The following is a 6,253-nucleotide window of genomic DNA, read 5'->3' as shown; positions in this document are numbered from 1 at the left end:
TGAAATCTACAATCTGTCAAAATTACCATAATTATCATGCTAAGGTAGTTGGGTTATGGGAAATCCCCCTTTCTCATTCATTCTTTCGTTCACCTGACACATCACACTTGAGTGCCACGCTGTGCCAGACACTGTGATATACAAAGTGGATAAAGGGCGAGCAGCTCAGCAGCTGGAGGGAAAGAAAGACATAAACAAACAGCGTTTACAGTCAGATCAGGGCAGCAGGACATGAAACTCAGACTGTTGATTCTAAAGCCAGGCTGCCTGGGTTCGAATCCCAGCTCTGCCACTCACCAGCTGTACAAATGTGGGCAAGTTCCCTGACCCCTCTGTGCCTCAATTTCCCCTGTAGATCTAAAATAGAACAAGTAAGAGTACCTTAGCGGGCTGTAGTGAGGATTGACTAAATTAATACTTGCAAAGGTTGGCCAGGCGCAGTGGCTCACACCTGTAATCCCAGTACTTTGGGAGGCTGAAGCAGGCAAATCACGAGGTCAGGAGTTCAAGATCAGCCTGCCCAATATGGTGAAACCCCATCTTTACTAAAAATATAAAAAATTAGCCGGCTTGGTGGCACGTGCCTGTAGTCCCAGCTACTCGGGAGGCTGAGGCAGAAGAATTGCTTGAACCTGGGAGGCGGAGGTTGTAGTGAGCTGAGATTGCACCACTGCACTCCAGTCTGGGCAACAGAGCGAGACTCCATCTCAAAAAAAGAAAAAAAAAAAAAAAACTTGCAAAGGTTTTATTTTCTTTATTTTTTTTTTGAGACGGAGTTTCGCTCTTGTTACCCAGGCTGGAGTGCAATGGCGCGATCTCGGCTCACCGCAACCTCCGCCTCCTGGGTTCAGGCAATTCTCTTGCCTCAGCCTCCTGAGTAGCTGGGATTACAGGCACGCGCCACCCTGCCCAGCTAATTTTTTGTATTTTTAGTAGAGACGGGGTTTCACCATGTTGACCAGGATGGTCTCGATCTCTTGACCTCGTGATCCACCCTCCTCGGCCTCCCAAAGTGCTGGGATTATAGGCTTGAGCCACCGCGCCCGGCCTAGGTTTTAGAACAGTGCCTAACACATAAGGCTAGATGTTTGTTAAAAATACATATATATATATATATATATGGCCACAAAGGGCCTAATTATAGGATGGTTAGGAAAGGCCTGAAAAATTAATGTTAAAAATGTTCTGTGACTGGGCACAATGGTTCACACCTATAATCCCAGTACTTTGGGAGGCTGAGGAGTGTGGATCATCTGAGGTCGGGAGTTCGAGACCCACCTGGCCAACATGGTGAAACCCCGTCTCTACTAAAAATACAAAAATTAGCCTGGTGTGGTGATGCACATCTATAATCCCAGCTACTCAGGAGGCTGAGACAGGAGAATTACTGGAACCCGGGAGGCAGAGGTTGTAGTGAGCCCAGCCTGGGCAACAGAGCAAGACTCCATCTCAAAGAAATAAAAATAATAAAAATAAAAATGTTCTGAAAAATGACAATAGTGAGAAGATGGCAACTTCTCTTATCTACACTCTCCATAGTGTAATATTTCTTTTGTAATTCCAAAGATAAGTTTTCATTGAAAAAACGTGTACCCTTAGTATTTCAAGTCTTGGGGATGCCCCTTCAATGAGTCGCACTGTCTAACTCACCTGGTTTGGTGCCAAAAGGAAGCAGCTGTTTTCTGGGACTGCGTCCTGCAACCTGAGGAACAGTGCTTTGCTCTGGGGGAAGCTAAAAGCTGCAATGGGGCTGAGCTAAGAGCAGCAAATCCATGGCTCAGCCTCCTGAGCCTTGAGCTTTATTTGATGAGATTATTCCTAGCTGCCTGGTGCAAAGTCAAGAACCGGAGAAGAGAAACAGAGATGGCTGACCTCTGTGGGCCACCAGGGTCCATCCTGCATGTGCAGGCTCTCCCTCCGGCACGCAGGTTGCTCCTGCAGGGCTCAGCCCCAGCAACACTGAGAGGGTGAAACTGGCCACCTGCCTCTCCCTCTGATTCCCACCCTGGATGCCCTGCTTCCCAGGGCCCCTGTCACACTCTCCCACCCTAAGTCATCATCTCTGGACCTTGCCACCTAAAATCCCCTAATACCATTGCCTCGGGGCTTTTCTTTTTCTATCATCATTTTTAAAGTGACCGTTCTAAGTATTAATTAGAATCTACAATTGGGCCATTAGAATCTTCCCAACTTATATATCTACATAACAGGGGCCTTATACTGACAACTGGAACTCAAAGAGTAGAAGGCAAGCAGTCATGCACTCAGGCAGGCAGCAGGCAGCAATGCTCAGGGGTAGGAGCTCTGACAACCCTTCCAATAAAGCAGAGCTTGCAGCTCACTCTCCGTCCCATGAGCAGTCATGGCTGGAAGCCACCACTGGGAAGATGCTGTAAAGGGCCTGCACCCACTCCCCTTTTGACACCCCGAGTTGCCAAGTTCATAGACACCAAGAACATAGATCCTCAAACACTTCTCATCCAAATCCCTGTTTCTAAATGGGAAAAGTGAGGCCCAGGGAGAGGAAGGCACTTGCCTTGCCCAGGGATGCTGAAAGACCGATCCCCCCCACCACTGCTCCAGCACACTGCCCACCTATGGGACCCCCCCGTGCCACCTTATACTCTGGTGGACAGGGCACTTTTCTGGGTGGTCAAGTAAGCTTAAAATGTCCTGTTGTTATGACCCCCTAAAAAGGCACCCTGTCTCTACCCCTCTGCAGGCTAGGGTCATCGTCTAAGTGCCAGGAAAGCCAGTACAGTCCTCCATTCAGCAGTCCAGAGCAGCTCTAGCTGCTTACAACTCACTCCAGCGAGAAAACCAAGACCCGACTGCTCTCCAATGGCCAAGAGCATGGCAGGCAGAATCAGGGTGAAGCCTGAAGCATCCAGCTCCCTGGTCCAGGGTGCACACTGATCAGTCTACACACACACGCACACACTGATCAGTCTACACACACACACGCACACACTGATCAGTCTACACACACACACGCACACAACCAGAATCCCACACCTCCTAACACAAAAAGTGGGTCCAAGCTCTGAGCTTAACCTTTCTTCTTCTGGGAGTCACAGGCTCCTCCGTGTCCTACCGACTACCACCAGCAGCATCCTCCCCTCACTCCATCAAGGCACCTGCTCCAGGAAGGCCCTCAGGCATGGGAGAGAAGACGCTAAGTAAGTGTAGCTGAGTCAGATCTGGCTTCTCAGGATGATCCAGTTTTATCATCATTGGGAGGGACAGTAGTCGCCTGTGCCCTAACCCATGAGCCCCTTCACCCTCAGATGCCAGCAGACTGTGCTGCAGAAAGGCTACAGCTCAGGTCTTGAAGAGTCCAGAATCTGAGAGGAAGGTGCCTGGATTGGCTGCAGCAACTGGACAGGCCTCGGTGGGCAGTTACTTAGTACAGATCCATGGCCTGCAGATGTAGGAGGAGCTCAATACTGAGTGTGGGTTGGGGTATTAGGATACATTTTGGAAATACATGTACTTTCTGGCCTATTGGTCTGTGAAAGGAGAAAGGGGTTGAGGACAACTGCCAGGTCAGAATTTGCTCTGGCCACCAGCCACCATACCTGTCTGCTACTCAGGTGGTTTGTGCCAGTGGTGAGTGGAGAGCACCCCCATCTCAGGGGACAGAGCTATGCAGGGATCAGAGCAGCTGGGACTGTAAACCTGTGCTCCAACCAGGGAGCGCTCTGGGCCTCAATGCTTGGGGTAAACAATGACACGCCACAGTCCTGGAATTCTGCTGCTCTGAACTTTACCCCTAGGCATCTTCTGTTACTGATGGACTTGGCTGCCTGGCTGGGTAATTGACCCCATGAGGGCCAGAACTACCGGTCTTGTTTTTTCTTTCTTTTTTGGAGACAGAGTCTTTATCCATCAAAGAAAGGATGAGTGCAGTTATAGCTCGCTGTAACCTCGAACTCCTGGGCTCAAGCGATTCCCCCACTTCAGCCTCCCAAGTACCTGGGACTACAGGTGCACACCACCTTGCACGGGTAATTTTTATTTTTTGCAGAGACCGGGTCTTGCTTTGTTGCCCATGTTGGTCCCGAACACCTAACCGCCCAAAGCACTGGGATTACAGGCGTGAGCCACTGCACCTGGCCTTTGTCTTGTTCACAGATCCCCTCCAAGGCCTATAGTACGTGAAAATGAAAGGATGTGGGAATGGAGGCAGGGAAAAAGGAATTTATATGCCTGGGTCTAATCCTACAAAAGAAGAAAATGTTGGGATTCAGGGAGCTGTCCTGGGGAGTGCCAAGGGCGTGGAGAAAAGGCATGGCTGATACACATCCAGTTACTTCATCTGTCTACCCTGCTATTAAGCAGTTTTGTAACCTTGGGCAAACCTGCCTGTGCGTCAGTTTCTTTGACTGTAAAACCAGGCTTAAAATACTTGTAGTACCTATTCTGTTATCAGGATAAAAGTGAGATAACGTGAGTCAGTATGAAGATGAAAGAGGATGAAAACTCTATTCAAACCTTAACCTATTATTATTATGGTAAAGCCTATGCCTATTGGGAAGGAGAGCAGCCAGAGGCTGGGGGCCGATGGGGACACAAAAGCCACCAGGCAGGCGTGCCCCCACCCAGCTCTAACTCAGTGCTGAATGGAGGGGATGGGGTGCCAGATCTCAGGCTGTGCCTTCCTCTTGTTTGGATGGAGCCTGGGAGAGAGGGGACGGCTGGTTCCAGGCGGAGATGTTGAAGCAGCAGAGGGTGCTGGCTCCCCTGACCATTCCACCCCTTCTGCGGGGAGGGTGGCCCTCTCTGGTGTGCACCCCACAGTCAGGGCCTGAGGCTGGCCACAGCCTGCCCCTGGGTCTTCACAGGGAAGTGGAGGGGAAGGGAGAAGGAGGAGGAGATGTGTGTGTAATAATGACCTCCCTTTGTCCTGCCCTGCCCCATAGGACACACACGCAGCCATTCCTCTCTACTTGACCTCGTTTCAGGTAACAGAGACTTCTTTTTTTGAGATGGTGTCTTGCCCTGTCACCCAAGCTAGAGTGCAGTGGTGCAATCTCGGCTCACTGCAACCTCCACTTCCTGGGTTCAAGCGATTCTCCTGCCTCAGCCTCCTGAGTAGCTGGGACTACAGGCATGCACCACCACGCCCGGCTAATTTTTCGTATTTTTAGTAGAGAGGGGCTTTCACCATGTTAGCCAGGCTGGTCTCGATCTCCTGACCTCATGATCCACCCACCTCAGCCTCCCAAAGTGCTGGGATTATAGGCATGAGCCATTGTGCCCAGCAAAACAAAGGCTATTAAAAGGATTGCTCTCAGGCCACCACTCCCTTCCCTCATACCTTCCTCTCAGCAGTCCCATGAGCGCCTCCTCCCCTTCTGGTCTTCTTGCAGCTGAGACACAAAATGGGAGCCCCTCTACACAGCCTGAGCCACTAGGAAATACGAGAGGACGCCTCCCACCCCACGCCACCCCATGCCTGGGCAGTCAGGGAGACAGAAGGCAGCACAGCCTGCGAGCATGAGGCCACCGTAGTGGAAAGAACATGGAGCCTTTCCCCGGTTCTGAGCCTCCAGTCCTCTGGGCGTGGCCTGGACCCCTGGGCCGAAGCTCTTTCAGCTCCCAGAGTCTGTGTCCTCTTGCCTACCCCAGGCACCGTTCTCCTGGTAAGGCCTCTCCCAACAGGCTCAAAAGGTGTCCTGCCCAAGAGACTGGGGCAGCTGGGAGGCCAAAGGGTGGCTACAAGGTGGTCTGGACTGTAAAGCTGATGGTCCAAGGCAGAGGGAAAAGTCTCATCAGGACGTAGATGTGACCAGAGGAGACACGCTGGTGGACATGGGCCCGCATGGCACTTGGTTTCTGTTGTGTCGCTGGACTGGGCTCACCCTGGAGTCTGAGAGTGAAGAGCCGCAGCTGGCTGACTGGCTTTTGCCAAGACACCAGCAGACAATGAGTTGGGGAGGAAGAAAGCCCCTGACTCACTCAGGCTTGAGCCTCCTGTCCCGATTGCTCAGTTCCGGACGCTTCTGTGCCTCTCCTCTGTCCCCACCCATGGCAAGGGAACTGCTTTGGTTACCACTGCCATCTGCTCCACCTCAGTCTCTCCCTCAGCCCTCACCTGAGGCAACAATGCCCCCCACCAGGCCCAGACGGCACAGGCTGGCCCGTGGCTATCCCCTCTGCTGCAGAGGCAGGAGCTGCCGTTTTATGTGTTTGTCACTAAGTGCCAGATGGCGTTCGTCATACCCAGCTTACAGGTGGAGAAATGAAGGCA

The sequence above is a fragment of the Aotus nancymaae genome, unplaced genomic scaffold, assembly GCF_030222135.1.
Source record: "Aotus nancymaae isolate 86718 unplaced genomic scaffold, 86718_ANA_hifiasm-v0.15.2.pri h1tg000092l, whole genome shotgun sequence".
Classification (NCBI taxonomy): domain Eukaryota; kingdom Metazoa; phylum Chordata; class Mammalia; order Primates; family Aotidae; genus Aotus; species Aotus nancymaae.
The sequence above is the reverse complement of the archived record's forward strand: the minus strand, read 5'-3'. Positions refer to the sequence as shown.